The sequence below is a fragment of the Dermacentor variabilis genome, chromosome 8 (genome assembly GCF_050947875.1).
Source record: "Dermacentor variabilis isolate Ectoservices chromosome 8, ASM5094787v1, whole genome shotgun sequence".
NCBI classification, from domain to species: Eukaryota; Metazoa; Arthropoda; class Arachnida; order Ixodida; family Ixodidae; genus Dermacentor; species Dermacentor variabilis.
Genome location: NC_134575.1, coordinates 121,804,917 through 121,826,961, shown reverse-complemented (window position 1 = coordinate 121,826,961; position 22,045 = coordinate 121,804,917).

The window sequence follows — 22,045 nt, the reverse complement described above, 5'->3', positions numbered from 1 at the left end:
CACGTGCGAATCGAAGAGCATTTCCTGAGACGCCCATGGCTTGGAGTTAGTTGGTGATGCCTGTATGAAGGACACGGTCGCATTGTTTGGCAGCATCGATGGAGATTGCAAGTGTTCAGAGGCCGTCGACGCGATGGCACTCGATTTGGCTTAGTAAGTCCAGGACACGGTCCTGGACACTCAACCGTGACGTCGTACACGATGTCAGTCTACTTCCTCGCTCAAGCATCTGTTGCAGTTCGTACCTGCCTTACCCGCCCTTTTGCGCGCTTTTCATCAATATTCCCCTATCCACATCCTTGCTTAACTGTGCAACTTAGGGCGACACGATGACAATCATGACACTACAAAAGGCCGCAAGGGGCAGCAAGGCTCATGGAAGGAAAAAAAATTGACTTGCCATCCTGGTCCTGCGAAAGTGGATGTCCAGCGAAACTGTTGAAAAGCACATCTAGAACTGCTGAGGGAAGAATGCAATGCTTTATTGCTTTAGAGTAATGGTAGTAATAGTAAATTAGAGTAATGATAGTAATGGTACATTTGACAGAATGCCTCCGCTGGTTGTATTGCCGTTTCTTTTTTCCTTTGCCACTCCTCCTAACTATGCATGGCCTCCCGTCGTGGTTGCTCAATGACTGTGGTGTTGGGCTGCTAAGCACGAGGTCGCGGGATCGAATCCCGGCCACGAAGGCCACATTTTGATAGGGACGAAATGCGAGAACACCCATACCCTTAGATTTATGTGCACGTTAAGGAGGCCCAAATTGGCCCAAATTATTCTGGAGCCCCCTAAAATGGTGGGCCTCATAATCAGATCGTGGTTTTGTCATGTAAAATCCCATAAATAAATTTTAACTATGCGTTGCCTACTCATAGCGGTGCTGCAACAGCAATGAAATCAGTTGCTAGGTTGGTTTTTAGATACGAAAGGCTAGTGACGTCACTCCGCACGTCGCAAGCTGCAGTCGCCGCGACAGCTTGCGAAACGGTAATATTTACCGGGATACCTAACTCGGGAGCGCCACGTGCTTCGCATTGTTGTCAGGAGCGAATTATCAATCATGCGGTTCGGATGCTTTTGCGCTTGTTCTTTATTTAAACGAATCCTGTTCTGCATGCTGTATGCGTGATTCAAGAGAATATATGCACTTTTCGCTTTAATTTACTGAGCGCTTAAAACCCGCTTCACCTCCCTCGCAGATCAGCCCATTATTCCAGTACTTCTGGGATCGGTAATCAGTTTGCCTACTGACAACGCTACGAAAAATGCGAACCAACAAAAGGCTAACTGCTATGGTTATGATGGCGCGGTCACTAATGAATACGAATCGCATGCTACTGAACAAGCTGCGGACACCGACAGCTCAAAGCACATTGAAAATACTCGATGCACCTAATCCACTACTTGCAAGCCTCATGTGAGCCCAATGGCTCACCCAATACTTTCTTTTCTCAATTAAGTTATCAGAAGTGCAACAATCTTTCAGTGGAATGTAAGAGGCTTGAAGTCCCGCATCTCGGATTCGCGCCAATTTGTCTTGGAGAACCGGTTTCCTATACTTGTTACTTGCGAACCGAACGTTTCAACTCCTTGCAGCTTATTTGGTTACGAAGTATTTACTTCTTCCACATGCGAGAAATTTAGCAATGTTCTTATTTACATCTGCACGAACTTCACCTATGTTTCGCGTGCTGTTCAGCCTCTTGACTACAACCAATATGTACGCCTCCGCGTCAGAAAGAACAAAGTGTACTTCACTCTTATTGGTTGTTACACATCTCCCCATCAAGGCGGCTTGACTGTGAAAGACTGAAACACATACTAAAGGAAACTGATGGTCCCTGGTTCATCACTGAGGACTTCATTGTGCACCACTTTCTTTGGGGAAGCACAGGGATAAACTCTAGGGAAAGGAATGTTCTGTCGCTTGCCTATGACCTCTGATTATGACCTCTGCATCATGAACGGGGGACGACGACGAAGTGTTTCTATCATAGAACGCTTGTACCTTTGTCTCGCTTTGTTTATTTCCAAAATCTGGGAGCTGCCGCTCCCGTGTTGTGGCTATGGACGAAGAAGCCCTCGAAGACCTTCCTGGAGCCAAGCCATCACGTGCGGTCGCGTCCAGGAAACGCGGAAATGCGTCAAGTGACACGGACAGCGAGGCAACCGAGTTGTACTCGGACAGCGTCGACTCGTCGGACGACGGTTTCACGCGTGTCATGAGCCGAACCACAAAAAGAAGACTACTGCGGAGGTCATCGTCGCCAAGTGTCTCTACCGTGAAGACAACATCACAGCGCTGGCCGCACACTATGCTCTTCATGCCTGTGGACCCAGTGTCAAATCTGCGACTCCTAAACAGATAAGTCCTTTCTGCGTTTCTTGAGGGAGTCGCGCCAAATGAGATAAAGGACGTGAGAATAAACGCACGGAAGAATGTCCTTGCAGTAGATGTTCTACACCGTAGTGCACTGCAAAACCTGCGGCACGTAACGGAGATCGACAAAGTACAGGTGCGATCCATGATACCTACTGGCTGCAATGGGACTATCGGCGTCATTTATGTTGTTGATATTTCTATACCAACGGACGACTTACCAATATTAATAAAGCCAACTACAGAAGGCACTCTTATCACGCACATCACAAGACTTGGCAACACCCGTTGCCTGAAGCTGTGGTTTGATGGAGACAGCCTTCCCTCACATGTCAAAGTTGGCCACGTCCGCCATCCAGTCCGCCCATACATACCGAAGCCCCTGCAATGCTACAAATGCTGCAAGATGGGACACGTAAAAGGTGTCTGTAGGAATAACCTCGTGTGCCCACGGTGTGCCGAATCCCATTCAGCAGATGCCTGCCGCGCAACTGTGTTAAAGTGCCCTAACTGCCATGGTACTCATGAGGCCTCATCCAATGATTGCCCGCGGGTGAGGAACGAGCGAGCAGTACTCAAACGTATGGTACGGGACCATTCAACACACAAAGAGGCTGCCGCTACTCTCAGGCAACGACGACATCGGCCCCGAAGAGCAGCACGAAGAGTTACGTCTACTGAAAGATATACGCCATCTTCCGGCAAAGCGGCTACCGTATCAACGCCGACTTCCACAAAAACAGATACTGCGAAAACGAAGACTGCGGCAACACGCTCACCTCCTGAAGAGTGGCCTACACTTCCAAGAGCACAACCTGCCTCGGAGTAACACCAAAGTGCGCCGCCCACAATGACCTCACGAACCGCGGATGGGACGACGACTGAGGATCGCCAAGTCATAGTGATGCTGAAGTCACTTATGGACGCCATGCGCATTCTACTGAGCAGCATGAAAACCCCGTCGGCACAGAGCGCACTGCAGGTGCTGGACACCTTGAGTCCGGTGCTTGCGGCTCTAGGGTAAAACCATGGCACGAGAGATGCCGTCGTTTCAAGAGGAGGTCAAGCATGCATCTGTCTTGCAGTGGAACGCCAGAGGGCTTAAGTCAAGCATGTCCGACTTTAGACAGTTTGTCTTTACGCACCAGTTCCCCATTATCGTGATTTGCGAGCCCAACCTGTCAGCTCCCATCAGACTGTCCGGGTATGAGTGCTTTATGTCCTCTACCTACGGAGAGTGCAGCAAGGTTGTTGTGTTTATACGCCGTGACTTGACTTATGTACATCACCCAGTGCCTCCTGACGAAGCAAATCAATACGTTTGCTTAACAGTGAAGAAGAAAAAGCTCACGTTTACAATTCTTGGCGCCTATATATCTCCAGCAAGCCGTCTAGATTGTGAGCGCCTACGGGGAATTTTGACATCGACTCCAGAGCCGTGGGTGCTCACTGGTGACTTTAACGCCCACCATTATCTATGGGGAAGCTCCAAAGTTAACTCTAGAGGCAGAACGTTGGTGTCCTTTGCTTCTGAACGGGAATTTTGCTTGTCGCATGATGGTAGCCCCACTTATCTGCGTGGATCAGCGTATAGCAGCTGCTTGGACCTAACCTTCGTGTCACGGTCGCTTTCGAGAAGAGTGCACTGGTTTTCCGATTTAGAAACACGGGGTAGCGACCACATCCCAACCTATTTGAAGATCGAAGGTTTGACTAGTTCCAAGTCTTCCAGAACCGTCCAGTGCACCGATTGGCCTAAATACAAAATAATAATGGAAGACTGTTGTCGTGACGGCACCTCTTATAACCTACAGGGCGCGATAATGGATGCCATACAAACAACCACGCATCTGCTTTCGAGGAGTTCTTCCCGCACCGATTTCGACATTGAACTAGCAAAACTTCGCGCCATTCGCCGTCGTGCGGAGCGAAGATATAGACGCACGAAGTCAAATCATGATTTGAGATTGGCTAGACGAACACAAAAGAAAATACAGCGTCACATGAACAAGCTGGCTTCGCGACAATGGGCATCCTTTTGCGAGTCCCTGGATCCGCGAAAACCTTTGTCGCTTATATGGAGGACTGTTCGTGGCCTTCGCACAACCTCTGGTCAGCGCCACCCGTTTAAATCTTTGGCACTTTATCTACAATGTAGAGATATTGACGTCGCTGAATCTTTCTGCAGAAAGATTGCTGGCGAGGCAAATTCCGATGGAACGGGTACGGGAACGCTCGACGACCCACTGTTCTCACGCGATCCCCGCATGGAATGCCCTTTTTCTATGGAAGAACTGGAAGCTGCGCTGGCTTTGTGCAGGCGTTCTTCAGCGCCAGGACCTGACGGCATTACATACCGTGCCCTGTGTAACCTAGGAGACCAAGCTCGGAAAGCACTCTTGCTCCTATACAACGACTCCTGGCAGACGGGTACGGTTCCGCAAGAGTGGAAGTCAACTCGCCTCATTCCACTTCTCAAAGCTGGCAAGTCGCCTTTGGACATTTCCTCATACCGTCCGATCGCACTTGCCAGCTGTGTCGGAAAAACTATGGAAAGAATGGTTTTAACACGTCTGGAATGGTACTTAGAGTACTATGAAATCTATCCACAAGCTATGGCCGGATTCAGACGGGGCCGTTCGTCAACAGACAGCGTTGTTGACTTGATAACATTTGTGCAACACCAAAAGGCCTGTAAGCGACTATCTGCTGCTCTGTTTCTAGACGTTAAAGGAGCTTATGATAATGTCACCCATGAAGCCATCCTTAGCACGTTGGAAGCCGTCGGACTTGGTGGTAAGATGTATATGTGGGTGTGCAACTACTTACAGAGGAGACCATTCTACATGCACACAGAAAATGGCCCGACGTCCGAGCATTACGGTAGCCGAGGAGTCCCTCAAGGAGGAGTGCTTAGCCCGACTCTTTTCAATCTCACCCTCAGTGGATTAGTTTACAACCTGCCAAGCACCGTACGACTTTCCATCTATGCGGACGACATCTGCATTTGGGCATCAGGTGTGACACGACTTCAGCTTCGTGCTCGGCTTCAGAAGGCAGCCACAATGACATCTTGCTACCTTCGTCAACAAGGACTTGAAATTTCATGCGGAAAGTGCGCAATGGTGGCATTCACGAGGAAGCCAATGTCTGGTTACGGCGTATCTATTAACGGACAACTTATACCATACAGCAGAAGCCACAGGTTCTTGGGAGTCGTAATTGACAGAGACCTGTCTTGGACTCCGCACGTCAATTACGTGAAAAAGCGGCTGACTGCTATCTGTCACCTGTTCAGGTTCCTTGCAGGAAAAAGTTGGGGAGCATCTATACACGCTATGTTACAGTTGTACATGGCGTTGTTCGTTGGATTCCTGCGATACAGCCTGCCTGCAATATCCAACACCTGCAAGACTAACCTGCGTACGATTCAGAGTATTCAAGCCCAAGCCCTTAAGATATGTCTTGGCTTACCACGCAGTGCATCAACGGCTGAAACCATTGCCCTAGCGCAGAATTACCCGATCACGACGCACATTGCCGTTGAGACAATGCGTATGCATCTCAGGCATTATGCTAGGACCCCTTCCCACCACTTGGCGAGCCTCACTGCTGCAAGGCCCTGCTCGACATTTAGCGGTATTGTCAGTGCACATCGTGCGTCGTTTACCTCAGGGTACGCACCTGCGGCCAAGCCAGCGTTTCCTCCGTGGTGTTTGAGCCGTCCACAAGTTGAGATAACGATTCCAGGACTACAGAAGAAGACAGATCTACCGGCCCCTGCTCTAAAACAGCTGAGCTTACTTCTTCTGCATGAAAAGTACAGCAACCACGTGCACATCTATACCGACGGATCGACTACGTCGTGCAGTTCTGGTGGTGCCGTGGTTATACCAACGCGAGGAATGACACTGCGGTTCAGGACATCGCATGTCACGACCTCAACGGCGGCAGAACTAACAGCCCTGCGTCGAGCACTGGAATTCATTGATTCGGAAAGACCCAGAAAATGGGCTGTGTTCTGTGATTCAAAACCGGCATTACAGTGCACGCAGTCAGTTCTCCGACACGGATGTCATGACCAATTGACATACGAAGTCGTGAAACTTCACCACGATGTCCAACAAAAAGGCCACGAAGTCGTTTTTCAGTGGGTACCTGGCCACTGTGGAATCAGTGGCAATGAGTCCGCCGATAACGCTGCTCGCACAGCTCATCAAGAAGAGCACAGCATTCCGATTCCGCTTTCGAGGACTGACGCTGCAAGGCAGCTTCGACACCTGGCACGTAGCCTCACAGTGACCGACTGGAACTCGCAAAACTTACGACTTACACGACTACATCGACTAAACCCCTCCCTGCAGCTCCGACCTCCACCCGGACTTCCTCGACGTGAAGCTACGCTTCTCTGTCGCCTTTGGTTAGGAGTGGCCTTCACAAAGGCATACTCTACATTAATTGGGGTGACTGACAGTGCAGCATGCGAGGTCTGTGGCACTGAAGAAAACATCGACCACCTGCTGTGCCACTGTCCAAGATATGCTCTAGAGCGACAAGAACTTGCCAAGGCTTTCCAAAAACTGGACAATCGGCCGCTTTCTGTGCAGGTGCTGCTGGAACACCGCCCCCATCGCCCATCGGCCCATAAAGCGGTGAAGGCACTTTTGTGTTTCTTAAGGACGACGGGTTTGTGCGACCACCTGTGACTATTAAGGCAATTTCTGTAAAACCGCACGCGTCAGCGAACTTGCCACAATTTGATTCTTTCCTTCCCTCCTCTCTCTCCCTGTGATCTTTGCTTTCCCCTTTCCCATTCCCCCGGTGTAGGGTAGCCAACCGGACGTTATTCTGGTTAACCTCCCTGCCTTCTTCTTTTCTCTTTCCTCCTCCTCCTCCTGCATCATGAACAATGCTAGCCCGACGTATCTGCGGGGTCCTACGTACAGCAGCTGCCTGAACTTGGCCTTAGGGGCACGGAGGTTGACATCACTTGTTAAATGGCATTGCGACATCGAGGCTGATGGGAGGGATCACATTTCCAACTACTCCAAGGTTAATGCACTCGCTCGGTCTTTCTTTCCAGGTGTCGTGAAGCGCACTGATTGGACTATGTTTACGTTGCTTATGGAAGAAGCTTGTCGGGGAGATTTCGCCGGCAACGTCGACGACACCGTCCCAGGAGCAAAGAAAGCTACCTAGTGTTCATTGTCGCTGTCGTCAAACCAAACGGATTTCTACATTGAAATTGAGAGACTTCGTGTAATTCGACGGCGTGAAGAACAACGATACAAACGCACTAAATCAATTTGTGATCTCAGAGACGCACGACGCACTCGGAAGAGAGTTCAGCGTCGCATAAACAAACTAGAGAGTGAGCGACGGAAGACATTTTGTGAATCACTGGACTTTGTCAAGCCACTTTCACATATCTCGAGGACAGCCCGTGGTATTCGTTCATCCTCGCAACAATGGCACCAATTCGCAGATTTGGCCTTCCATCTAGGCCAAACTGAGCTTGGTTGGGTGGAGGAATTCTGTGCAAGAGTCACTGGCATACCTGTCAACACTAACGTTGATGTAAGTGACCTCCCAGCGGCTCGGGTACCAGAAATGGCCGTGCCCTGTGCCACAGAAAAACTCGAAGCTGCCCTGGTGCTTCCTAAACGATCATCCTCTCCATACCCTGATGGCGGCATCTATGTTGCCCTGGGACACCTTGGACAAGAGCCAAGAAGAGCGCTTCTCAACAGTTTCGATAAACAACCGATGCCGTATAGGTGCAGTTCTTCGGCAGCGGAAGTTAATTCGGCTGGTACCATTTGCTAAAGCCGGGAGAATCTCCGTTGGACTTTGCGACATATCGCTTTATCGCTCTGACGAGCTGCATCGGAAAGGTTATGGAAAGGATGGTCCTTGCACGTCTGGAATGATATCTCGTGCGTTACAATATCTACACAGCTTTCATGGCAGGCTTTCGTCGGGGTCGTTCCTTAACTGATAGCGTCATGGACCTGTCAACGTCATGAACCAACCAACGTCATGGATAGCGTCATGGACCTGTCATGGACCTTGACATCGGCATACCTTCGAACACAAGGCTTGATTGTATTGACCGAGAAACGTGCATTTATAGCACTTACATGAATACCTATAACGCCATACTCAGTCCATTAATGGACACGCTATCACCTATGGAAAGACCCATCAATTCTTGGGTGTAATAATCCGCCGAAGTCGTTCCTGGAGCCCTCATTGCACGTAGCTGAACTAAAAACTGTCTTCGATTGCTCAGATACTGAGATTCATGTGCTGTAAAACATGAGGCACATGTGTACGCTCCATGTTTCACTTGTACAATGCTCTATTCCTAGGATATCTACGCTACAGCCTTCCAGTGTTGTCCAGTACCTGCAAGTCAAACGTTCGCTTTTTGGAGAGCTTAAAGACCAAGCATTGCGCACGTGTTTATAACTTCCTCACTGCGTGTCAACGCCTGCAACAATCGTAGTCACCAAAGATTATACCATCGAAGTATACATTGTTGTGGATTGTCTCACGATGCATATCCGTCATTCTTCCCGCGTCCCCGGTCATCACTTGGCATTCTTGCCTTCGCAGAGACCTCATGCAACATTTTCCGACGTTATCATCACCCATCCAGATTGTCTTCCATCAAGATACAGTCCAGCAGCAAAGGCTTCATTTCTCTTGTGGAGTCTCCAACAGCCTCAGGTGCGCCTAAGTATTCTGGATTTAAAGAGGAAGGGGGATCACCCAGAAATAGCTCTGAAACAGAGCTCTGCTATTAATCAGTGAGACATACGGTGACCGAATACATGTCTATACCGATGGTTTGGTCTCATCATCAAACTCTACAGGTGCCGTTGTCATTTCGGCTACGTATCATCATCATCATCATCATCATCAGCCTGGTTACGCCCACTGCAGGGCAAAGGCCTCTCCCATACTTCTCCAACAACCCCGGTCATGTACTAATTGTGGCCATGCCGTCCCTGCAAACTTCTTAATCTCATCCGCCCACCTAATTTTCTGCCGCCCCCTGCTACGCTTCCCTTCCCTTGGGATCCAGTCCGTAACCCTTAATGACCATCGGTTATCTTCCCTCCTCATTACATGTCCTGCCCATGCCCATTACTTTTTCTTGATTTCAACTAAGATGTCATTAACTCGCGTTCGTTCCCTCACCCAATCTGCTCTTTTCTTATCCCTTACCGTTACACCTATCATTCTTCTTTCCATAGCTCGTTGTGTCGTCCTCAATTTGAGTAGAACCCTTTCCGTAAGCCTCTAGGTTTCTGCCCCGTAGGTGAGTACTGGTAAGACACAGCTATTATATACTTTTCTCTTGAGGGATAACGGCAACCTGCTGTTCATGATTTGGGAATGCCTGCCAAACGCACTCCAGCCGATTCTTATTCTTCTGATTATTTCCGTCTCATGATCCGGATCCGCCGTCACTACCTGCCCTAAGTAGATGTATTCCCTTACGACTTCCAGTGCCTCGCTGCCTATTGTAAATTGCTGTTCTCTCCCGAGACTGTTAAGCATTACTTTAGTTTTCTGCATATTAATTTTTAGACCCACTCTTCTGCTTTGCCTCTCCAGGTCAGTATAGTAGAATGAAATTCAAACTCTCCCACATTAAAACATCAACGACAACAGTGCTTGCTGCCCCACGTGTTGCAGTTAAATACCTCCTGCAAGAAACACCTCAGAAATGGGTCATCTTTTGCGACTATAAGGCAGAAGCACTTCAGAGTCTATATCACAGGGCTAGCGAGCCGCTTAAATATGAAATAAGAGAAGACCACTATCAAGTTATCGCTAAAGGGTACAAAATTATATTCCAGTGGCTAACTGGACATACCAGCGTTGCCTGATATGTCCTCTTATTGCCTCGCTGACGAAGCCGTGCGGTCTGCCCATCTGGAATCCCGACCAATTCATATCCCCTAATTCAGAACCGACGCTCGAAGAAAGCTTCCTATCGCGGCTAAAGCTACGACACAAAAATACTCGTGTTCTCCTAACCTCTGGAGGTGTCATCTCCATAGACTCGATCCATCCCGAACGCTACAAGTGCCATCAAACGTTTACCGCTCTGAGGCGACGGTATTGTGCGGATTCTGGCTCAAGGTCGCATTACGAAGGCCTACTCGTTCCACATTGGAATGGGGGATACGCCTATGTGCGACTCTTGTGGAACTGTAGAACGACTGAACGCATCCTATGTCTCTGTCCCCAGTAGGACGTCGAGCGTGAAGCTCTACGGATAGCACTGAACCAGGCTATTTTCAGAAACGAAGATCCTTGGGCCATCGGCCTACGTGCCGATGGCTCAGAAAGCCACGAAAGCGCTGTTGCACTACCTAAAGCCGACAGGGCTTGGCGACCGTATGTATACATTCGGTGCGAACCTTCAAAAGTGCGCAAAACTGGGATATCTCTATCTCCTTTCTCTTTTTTTTTCATTGCTATAACCCTTTGCTCCAGTGCAGGGTAGCGAACCGGACGTGCGTCTCGTTAACCTTCCTGCCTTTCTCCTCTCCTGTTTCTCTCCCTCTCTTTCTACGTTACCAAAAGAGTCGCTATTAACGCAAGAAAAACTCAAAATCAAAAGACGTATGGCAATGCTGCCTTGCAGTTCCCGCACCAACGCGTCGTGACGTCATACATTTTTACAGCGTCTGCTCGAAAATAGTTCGTTTCTTATGGGTAATTACGGGCCGAATTGGGTACATTGAAAGAGGGCGAGAATGAACCTGTCACTTTCGAAGATTTTATGTGGTGGCGCAATGGCATGATTCGAAAAAAAAAGATACTTCAATATTCTAGACGTCACACTGATGTACCAGCGCTGGAACTTTGGCTAGAAAGTAAAACAAAATGAACTCGTCACGTTCATCTTCTGTTCCTATCAACCTGTCATATTGAGATTAACGTAAGTGCATCAATAAAACTTGCTGCTTGGCTACTCGGTTCGTAATGCTCGGGAAAACAATTTTGCTGAAGCGCGAAAGGACGAAGGCGTAGACGAGATGCACGTCGCCTGTCTTCACACTTCGGGAAAGTTATGTTACCCTGCAAGTGCAGGGTGATCACTTCTAGGTTTTACGGAATTGAAAAAAAAAATCCCTGTTGCAGATAACATAACTTTAGTCCTCGAGTTGGATCAGTCAGAGAGACTGACATTACTCCCACGAGAAATCGAAACGCATATTGAACTAATAACAAAAATATCCACTAATTATATTTTGAATTAATTGCTTTACGGCACATATTGCAATTTAAGAATTGTATCCGGCGAGTTTGCGAGGCCCATCCCTTGGAATTAATTTCCAGAATGATGCCATTTTGGAAAAATGTGCCATCGAACTTGCCGTAAAAATGCACTGCTTTTCCTCATAGTTTTTTTTTTAAATTAAAGCGCTCTTTGATGCGTTGAAGTACAGAAGTAACTGGAACGCCCATCTATTTCGTTCCACACTTTAGGAAACATCTCGAAACTGCTGTCATCGTGGAAATTCATTCCAAGTGGACACGTCTTGCGATCTCACCGGCTGCACTTGGTAAATTGCAATTTCTGCTGTAGAGTAAATAATTAAGGAGTAAATTAGTAAATTTTTATTAGTTGAATATGTGTCCAATTTCTCGTGCAAATATGATGTGCCCGCCTCTTCAAGTAATACACCTCCGGGGCAATAATTATGCTATCTGCCGCAGGCGAGTTTTAAAAATTTTTATAGAACTGGGAAACGACACTGGGCAAAACACGCAAGCACACAGGGGTAGTAGACAGCTCTGCTTGTCAGAAAGAATTGTGACACCACTTATGCAGACTCTGCCGCCTAGTGCCATGGTTTTCCAACGCGTAGTAGTAAGTTGAGCCACTTAAGGCTCGCCTTAATAAAATAATCTGGAAGTCTGTGCTATACTCCGTGTTTCTCCCTAATCGTCTTTGTCTATTTGGCGCAATAGCTTTTTCCTAAACGCCAGCGCAGCTTCGGGTTCCTTTTTTTTTCTTATGTAAACTGATTAAGTGTCACTGTTTAGTGTCTCTTCAGAAATAATTAATAATGACCAGAGTTCTTTTTTGACACAAAGCGCCGCACATGATACCATGCAATGCTGGTAACAATTTATCGGAAACGAGAGTGCGGGACATCAACGCCAGTTACTTGCAAAGTTAACCATCCTCGTGGTCATCGTCAAGAGCCAATGTCATGTACACGGCAAGACAAAGGCCTCTTTCAGCGATGCCCAATTATTCGGTCCTTTCATCGGCTGACTGCACCCTGTGACTGTGAGCTTTATAAACTGGCCTAGCACTCAATTTAATCTTCCGCTATTCTCGTCAGCCTTTACTTTCCCATTATTTTTATTTGTCAGAGCACTGGTTCGTCACTGTGCGCATTATTTACACATATGACGCGCCCAACACTGCACCTACCTGTTGCGACGTAAAAGTACGTGTTACTATATGAAGTAAGTACAGGAACAGGGAAAACACTCTTTCCTGCGATGGTCCTTGCTTCGTTTAGAAGCACATACACCACATCAACTATGAATTGAACCTATACCCGAGCAATATGCTAGATTTACCATTTCCCGCTATATCTCTCGTTGTTCGGTCTTGAGTATTTCTCGGTGTTTCTTTGTTATTCTCGAAACACATATCTATAGGATACCTCCGAAAGAATACACTAGTCGCACGCTTTGGTTCCATTTCCTTTCTTTTTTTAAACACGGTGGCGAGCTACAGTTTCTAACATGAGAATAACTGTTTGATGCACCGAAACGAAATTTTTTTTAGTCCGAACATTTCCTTCTCATAATTTCGGTCCCTAGTGGTTGCTCGGCCCAGATAAACACACTCCAAAAGAAATCGGAATGCTTAATGCTATCCTGCGAACTCGTGTAATTTTCAGTCTAGTGACCATGAGCTCAGTGTCCTGGTGTAGGTTGATGGTTCGTGTAGCCGAGCACCTCAATGGCGCCGTTCGTGGCATACTGCGAAAGCACACACAAACGCACTGCAACAGCTTGGTGGATTCGAAACTCGAAACGGCAACGACAGAACTTGAACTTCGTCAAGTGCCTCCGCAGAACAGAAATATTATCCTTTTCTAGGACAACGACACGGCCACGTGCGAGCTAAAGGGGCCACCAAGGCATAACACCAACGCCATATACTGCATCCTGATTACATGCAGGTGCCTTTTAAAAGACACAGAACATTGCATTACCATTGAGTGGCTGTCGTGTCATGCTGCAAACTCTGACAACGAGTGGGCTCATAAGTTGGCGAGCGAGGGAATATTCGGTCACAGCTACAAACGCATGGGTCACCCCCGGACGTTCTACATCAAAGTCCTGAAGTGGAACCGCGCTGCATGCAGAAAGGCTACAAAGAAAACCGCCTGGCAGGTGTCCCTAATCTAGACGACCTTTTTCCCAGAGGCTACTTCGAGGAGAAAAAGAAAACCTTTATGAATCCAAGGCAGGAGCAGGGTGCGCCATAACAGGCGTCATTGCCTTATGGCAGGGAAAATGGCAACGCAATTACCCCGACCGCCTGCAATCACTTCCGCAAGTGACAGGCTATGCACTCTCAAGATCCGTAGCTCCACATGTTGACCGCCTCATGTAGGAATGCGAAAAACTCAACGCGTTCCGGGAAATATGCCAGCATAAAAAAATGGCTTCGTGTGAGGGCTGGGTCAGACTACCGACTAATGTGAGACACTTAACTCACTGTGGAGCTTCGTATGTGAGGCTTCCGTAGAGAGCCACACTTACCTCCCTTCTTTCTACTTATATCTACAAATAGGCCTAGAGCCATAATTTAAATGTAATATTCTGTCTCTACTCCGCAGTGAGAAGGTTCTGTCTGCTTGCCTGACATCCTTCATCAGTAGTATTTTTCTACTTCTTTCTATAAATTGAAACATATTTATTTACGCCTTGTAAGCTTGTTTGCCACTTCTACTTTATACTCTGATAAAGAGGTTCCACGTACATGCCAGAATTAGAGCGCCTACAGGAGATTGGCATCTCTCCAACCATCCTTATCAAGCACGAACCTTCACCATCACATCCTAACACGAAATTCTCTTTTTCGTCGCATTTCCTTGTTCTCTCGCCGCCCCTACTACGCTTACCTTTGCTTGTCAACAGCTAGCTAAGTGTAGAAGACCACTAAGCACTCATCCATGTACTCATAGTGCCTCGACTGATGTCCCTAGCACTTCAGGTTTCCACCGAAAATGTACATGCAAATGCGTAGCCGCTAGCTATCTACCGCGCGATCCTTTGCTCTGGAACGTTTTGATCTGTGATTACCGTGCTTCCCGATGCTACACGAAGCGGCATGTGGCTGAATGAATTATGTGGCCAGGAGTGGGCCACGTGATACACCACCGCGAGAGTTACGTCGCCACAAGCGCTCCGTTTGAACGAGTGGCAACAAGCGTCAGCCTCGTCCCAGACCGCGAAAGCGCCTCCACCAGCGACTCTGTGGGCGGGGGCCTGGACGCTTCGCTTTTTAAAGCGTCTTGACGTCCAGCGCTGTAAAAAAAAAAATGCCAGGCACCGGGGGCAAAAGGGGGGAGCGGCAGTAAATATTTTCGGCACGAAGCTCCGAAGCGATGCCGACGCAAATGGATGCCGCGCTCGCTGAAAACGAGAGCGTCTCAGGCTGCTTGCCGCGTGGGATCACCGATAAACAGGCCCTCTCTCTTTCCTTTTTCTAACTGCGCACCTGAGTCGAGTTTGAGAGACCCCAAGGCGTGGAAGGAAAGCATGCATGCAGGCACCGCTCAAGTTTAGCGTGTTCCACATTCATTTCAACACATTTACCCCGAACGTTTGCTGCTGGTGATCATTTAACATGCGTAAAATTCGCCTATTGCTGAAACGGTCTCGAAATAAAAAGTAAAGGTACATCGGCTGGGTACTCCTACAATTTTTGGGGGGCAATGACTGAACATCGTAAGCCGCTATGCAGAAGCGGGAATTTTAGAGATATATGTAGAAGTGAGAACTCCACAAACACTTCAACCTTCAACAGTGTTGCAGTTGGTTACAGTGCTTATTTTATGTTTCATGTAGGATATGACGAAATTGCGCTTCAACCACTTAAGCTGGCGCAGAAGAGTAGTATTTTGCATCGTTATGTTTTTCATTCCGAGTTCGTTCCGAGCAGAGTTCCGACTCACTCCTATACCGTCTACAGGTACATGAGTCGGTGAAGTAGGCATCTGCACATCTGTGTATCTGTGCTGTGCAGAAGGCCGGTACCGAACCCACAATTCCGCGCAAATTAAGGAATTTTTTACACCACAAATCGCCTTTTGCGTGACTGTAAAGAACTATTTAATCAGGGTGAGGCCGTGTTTCCCCACAATGGACGAGGCAGATGAATAGACGACTGAAACATTTACGCATGTACGCAAGAAAACCTCCCAATATCAGCTTCTCTACTATTACATGTGTGGATGCATCGTGCTTTGTAGACGTGAGAAAGCTTATGACCACCTTTTGAAACTGCTCGCGCATTTCCTGACAAACTGGTGGTACAATTTTCAACCTACTAAATCAGTATACATCACTGATGCAATCATCACCGCTAGAGGTGTTCACCTTACCAAGTTTCTTGCTGACGAAATTAGTACGATTTTAACCCAACATGTATATTTCACTTCACGAACTTTCGAGCCTACAAATACCAATTGAAGTATTGGAAACTTAACAAGGAGCCCATGGTTAGAGTTTCTGATACCCTGGAGAAGGTATTCCGTTGTAATCATTTGAGGAAGCCAATTAGCAATTTTATCATTGCTATAGTGCTTACTTTTTATTTTCAAACCAATATTTCATACACTTTTGAACGAATAGACTCTGTTCCTGTTCTTGCTCTTTGTTTGTTTCTATTTTTGCTTATTAATACTGTTGACTCCCGAAGGGCTGTTACAGGAATGGAGATGTAGTCAGTATCTACAATAAAATGACGAATCACACGTGCAACAAAAAAGACAACGATAATAATAATAATAATACAGGAGCTGCTTTTTCCCTTATATTAGTAGTAGTAATGTCCGAATACAATTACACTTGTCGCGACCACAGCTTGGTGTTATAGAAATAGGGGGTCAGAACACTTCTTGACCCGAAAAAAGAACAAGAACATACAGCTTGTTTAGAAATGTATTTATCGGAGAAGAGGAACCGCGCGAATCAGGCAGCAAATTATTTTAGGAAAATAGCTATAGTTAACAGTGTCATTTCGTGGTAATGGTGGTTCAACATGCATGCTATGTTTGTGTCGGAAGCGTGCGTTGGGACACAATTTGATGAAGTCGGACCCATTAATTTTAAGTTTATTATAAATAATGAGGAGGAGAAATCTTAATCTGTTCACTAGTGTAATTTCTAAAGCAGCATGATTTTGTTCCGGCACAGCTCACTAGGGTAACGAGAGTAGCACTATTTGTTAAATATGAAACTAGCTGCTAGACACTGGACTCATTCTAATTTGTTACGATTTTTTGTCGTCTGTGGGTCTCATACTATTTTTGCATACCCCATAATGCGCCTTATTAACGTCTTATATGCCAAGTTTTTATTTAAGATGTAGCACAGCGTAAGTTGCGTCTGAGACTCCATAGAGTTCTGCTGGCTCTATTGCATATGATATCTATGTCGGCGTTCCACCTGAGGTCTTCCATAAATAGTACATACATCGAGGTATTTATGTTGAGTTGGATTCTTTAGTTCAGTATCACGAATTTTGTAGCTGTAAACACGAAGGACCTTCTTATGGACATAGACAGATTTTTCTGGGTTCGACATCTTCTGCCATTGGTCACTCTACTGCGTAGTTCTTTGCAAACTAGTCTGAAATTTTAGTTCATCGTCTAGTGATGCTATTCTATTGTATAACACCAAATCATCCACAAATAATCACAGTGGAATGGTTGTACAACTTGCAAGATCATTATTAACTTCACCAAGAACGGTTCTATGAGGTATAGTTATGTCGACTTCGAATTGGACACACGCATCTAACAAACAATTTTCTACTTCGGAACAAAAACCCACCAACATACGAGAAATGTCATGAATCGCTTACAGTAAGCCACATCATTACGTCATTTGCACATACTGAAACACAGAGGCGGAAATATTTCAAAAATTTATATCACTTGCATATACCTTTACACCCTGCCTTATTATTGGGCGATGATTCACGAGCGCCACTCACTAACTTGTTCGAGTTTTTAGATGAAACTGGGTATCTATATCGACTTTAAGGTAACGCAGCTATTACTGCCTTACCATTGGATCTTGTACTGTCCTGTGACTGGCGCAGCATGGCCTTAATCGCCTTTGCGCCAATAAACTCGAATTAACTAACATTAATAGATATTAGAAATACGGGGGCCCAGTGCTCTGCCCTGGGACATTGCTGGTAGTAGACTTGATTTACAGCCACCTATTTCGACGTGTTATTCTCGATACTGAAGATATGATTTGAACCAGTTAGTTATATTATAATTTTAAAGAATGCATGAATTTGCAACAACAGTTTTAAGTGGGTGGCTTTACCAAATTCTTCGGAAAAATCGAAATAGTTAGGTCTATCGGTCCACGGTTATTAATTGCTTCAGAGAGGTTATGAACTAATCCAAGTTGCAGTATGGTAGACAGACAGACCGTTGCAGATCCACGTTGGGTTGGTGATAATAAATTATGTGTTTCGACATCATTTGAAAGGTGTTTACTAATAGGGTATAATAGTGAAGCTTGTATTTTGTCTGATCAGAATAGCGACGCCTCCTTCTCTTCCTGATCGGTTTTTCATAACTATGTTATACCCCAGGAGAGTGACTTGTACATCAGATATGCTTTTGATTAGTCATGCCTCCGTAATCACGATAAGGTCGGGTTCATGCTCCAAAATTGGTATCTTCTGTGCCTCTCCCTTGTTCAACACGCTTCTTGCGTTTCCATTGATTATTTTAAAATACTGACGTTCCCTCTGGTTTGTGTCAGCCAGTGACTATTTCTGGCTTCCTGCCAGACTTGTACCTTTCGCTGCTTTCCTCATTCCAGGCATAATGTTATTCACTATTAGTTTGTCAAAGATTAGCTTAGCTTTACTTCCTTTTTCTATTCCTCTGCAGCTGAATTTAACAACGCTTTCCTTATTTGCGCAACTCTCTTTCAAAAGTTCTGACAAATAATGTAATTCGTTCGCTTAAGTCTTGAGCAATCACTCAGATTTCTTCTTTTGTCCCTGTAGTCTGCCACCCTGAAAATTATCAGGCGGGTCTTACCGGCCAGCCTCCTGCCAAACCTACGCGTTCTTTCGATTGAAGTAACTTGCATCCACAAAATGGCAATAACCACCCCGCCGTTAACTTTGCTCCAGTAGTGTCTCTTCTGTCTCTTGGTTATCCTCCACCACACCTTGCACCGCGATCGGTTGTCCAGATCATGTACTCGCTTAACCAGGCTGCGTGTTTCATCGCAGGATTTTGACAAGACGATATCGAGGTTCCCAAGCCTGCTCTGAGTTTCTTCGACGCTTGTACGTTGCTCGACGCTTGTGCGTTGTATGCCCATCGTCTGCGCCTCAAACGGGCAATCTTTAACTCGAATCGCCGATTGTTTAGAACGTATCTTTTGCTATTTCTCTAAGATTTCTTTGCAGGCTTTTTCGGTAGTTGGCCCTTGGATGCTCTTCAACGTCGCCCGACAGGCTCAGTAGAAGGCTCGCCACCGAAAAACAATCAGCTATACCGTGAAACAAGGTTTGTGGACACGGCAGCACTACGAGAAAAGGATAATCGCTCTGAACACCGTATTATTTGTCACTAGTCTACGAAGGGCGGTACGTTGGGCGACATCGCTGTAGCGATGCTGCCGTGTCCAGTTATTAAAGAATGCGTGTCCTACAGTGTCAGTTTATCATTTTCTTAGGGGGAAAATAATTTTGGCCAATTCGTCAACGTCTTGCTGGCTGTGCCGCTCAAGAATGCCGAAAACATTCGCTACAATGCACTTTGTTTACTTGAGAGAACTTTGAGCGCATTTCACCTCGAGAACGCGTGGTACCGTATCAGAGGAGTGCAGCTGATATACTGTAATCAGGTGTTGTTTAGGCGCATTGTGATGCTGTTTATTTTAACATTGATTCCCTGAGCTTGCGTATACTTATGTTGTTATAAGGTGCCTCTGCAACACCTTATTTTATCCTAAAATGCCAGTGGCCCATTTCACAAAGCTTTTCTTTCGTAATTACTCTTTGTCAATGGCCAGCCGTTTTTGTTATTAATATTCCTGACGTCATAGTGGACTGGCACATCGGCTTTTACGAATAGTTACAGCGTAAAAACGTTGCTGTGAATCACGTCCAATATATTTAAGTACGTCAGCAACAACAGTATTACGTGAGCAGATGTGAATTGCATCATTACTAGAACTGCTATGTCAAACACACAGATTGAGATTTCGGGATCTCTAGAGATTTTTTTTATAGTGACATGGCTGTTACAAGATTAGCTTACATATATATATGAACAAATCTTGTACTAACCGGCTTATTATGAACAAGGACTCTGTACAGATCCCAAAACGTCAATGTGTGTTTTGACACTGGTGAGTGACCTGTTATACTCATGATGCTATTACTTGACCAAGCAGCGTTCAGGCGAATTCTGGACTAATGGACATTACATTGATTTTTTTTAACGGGAAAGCTATTTTTTTCTTTAGGTTTCTGTCAGCGATATGGAAACATCATTCCTAGTATAAACAAGGAGGTAAACTACTGCCGCGTGCAAATAAACTCACTTCAAGTTCCTCATGATTGAGTTGGCTTTGGTGAAAAGGAAATACTGCGCAAACACCAATTCAAATAAAATTTCTCAAGAAAACCAGTTCAGTTAGTAGACTTCTTTCCCTCTCGCAATATATTGCGTATCAGTCACTCATACCAAATGAGCTAAATGAAAGCAAGTGAAATGAAGGAAGGCCTCACTAGACTTGCCAGGACTCGCAACCGGGCGCATCGACGTCACTGACGTGGCACTGTGCCAACGCTGCCATGGCTGTTTCTTTTTTTTTTTTGCACAATCGCTACAAAAACGAATGAAGTGCACGAAACTAAGTTTTCATATTGGATAAGTATTCGAGCTAGCATGCACATCTAAAAAAGCATATATTGTGCAAAGCCAAATGATACGCGCATTCCTTTCCCTGTTGTTTAACTATCGAAAATTCTTGAGTCGTTGAGCACATGCATCATTAATTTAACAAAGACAAATCGATCACAGGAGGATAGAAGCTTGAATTTATCAACAGAGTACAAACAGGCAACTGCTCAGCCTGGAGCTAATATTTTCACAAATAGAGTTGTTGAAACGTTGGCTTCAGGTTGAGGTTTTCTCTCTCAGCTTTCTGTCCGCTCTTCCTGTTCATAAACTGTGAGTATGCTTTTTCAGTCTAACTTGTTTATGCACTTGTTGTTTTATGATGAGATGTTTCAATATTGTGTGGATTCAATCTATATATATATATATATATATATATATATATATATATATATATATATATATATATATATATATATATATATATATATATATATATATATATATACGATATTTCATTTACACTAGCGTGAATGCTTGGTCATCAGTGTATTTTGTTATTCTTTCTGCTCATCTTCTGCCAGTGATTCCTTGGCCCCGTCAAACTCTTCGGTGCGGCTATCTTCTCAAGCAGGGCATTGAAATACGTAAATATGTTGGAAATTAAAAATGGAATGAATGGTATAAAACATTTATACATTTACATTTATTTAAAACATTTATTTTGCCAAGTAGTGGGTGCGCTATGTGCTGGCGGAAACACTGTGCGCTAGAAAATTTATAGCATAGGGCGAGGAGATAAAATTAAAGGACAAATAAGAAGTGGGGCGCCCTTGTTAGATAAATGGAACGAACAAGATCATCATTTTGTTTTTCGTTTCTCTGAATGTATGAATCTTAATCCCATTTGATTTCATTGAACTTATAACATTTTTTGCCCCGTGCAGAACGAGTTCTATTAGTGGTGCATTTTTATGTTCAAAAGCCGAAGCAGCTACGTTGTCGGACTGTCATAATTGCGGCAAAATAATGGTCCATAAATAGTGCAGGCACTCAATTCGTCGCTTCAAACACGGCATTCACGTATTTCCCCCCAAGCTTCATTATATCGGTGAAGACGCCGATACCACTTCGTTGCTACGTGGTTGTCAATGTATTAGTCTTGAAAAATAAGTGTCGCGAAAGCGAGACCACTTCCTCACATCGCACTTCATAATTTCGAGCTATGACTGTACATCAAAGTAAACAAGTGGGAGGATACTTCATGCATGAAAGGTAGGGAAAAATCTGACTTTTGTAACAAATTCTAGTAGCTCATTATTGGTGTACACTCACTCATATTTAGGCACACCCGCCTCGGTGGCTTACCAGCTATGGTATCGCGTTGCCACCGATACAGCCCACACTGCTGATGGCGCTGTTCGCTAAAGCGTTGTTGGCGTCCTATTTTTCTCACTCGGTGCCTATGGTGTATATGCCTTTTGATAC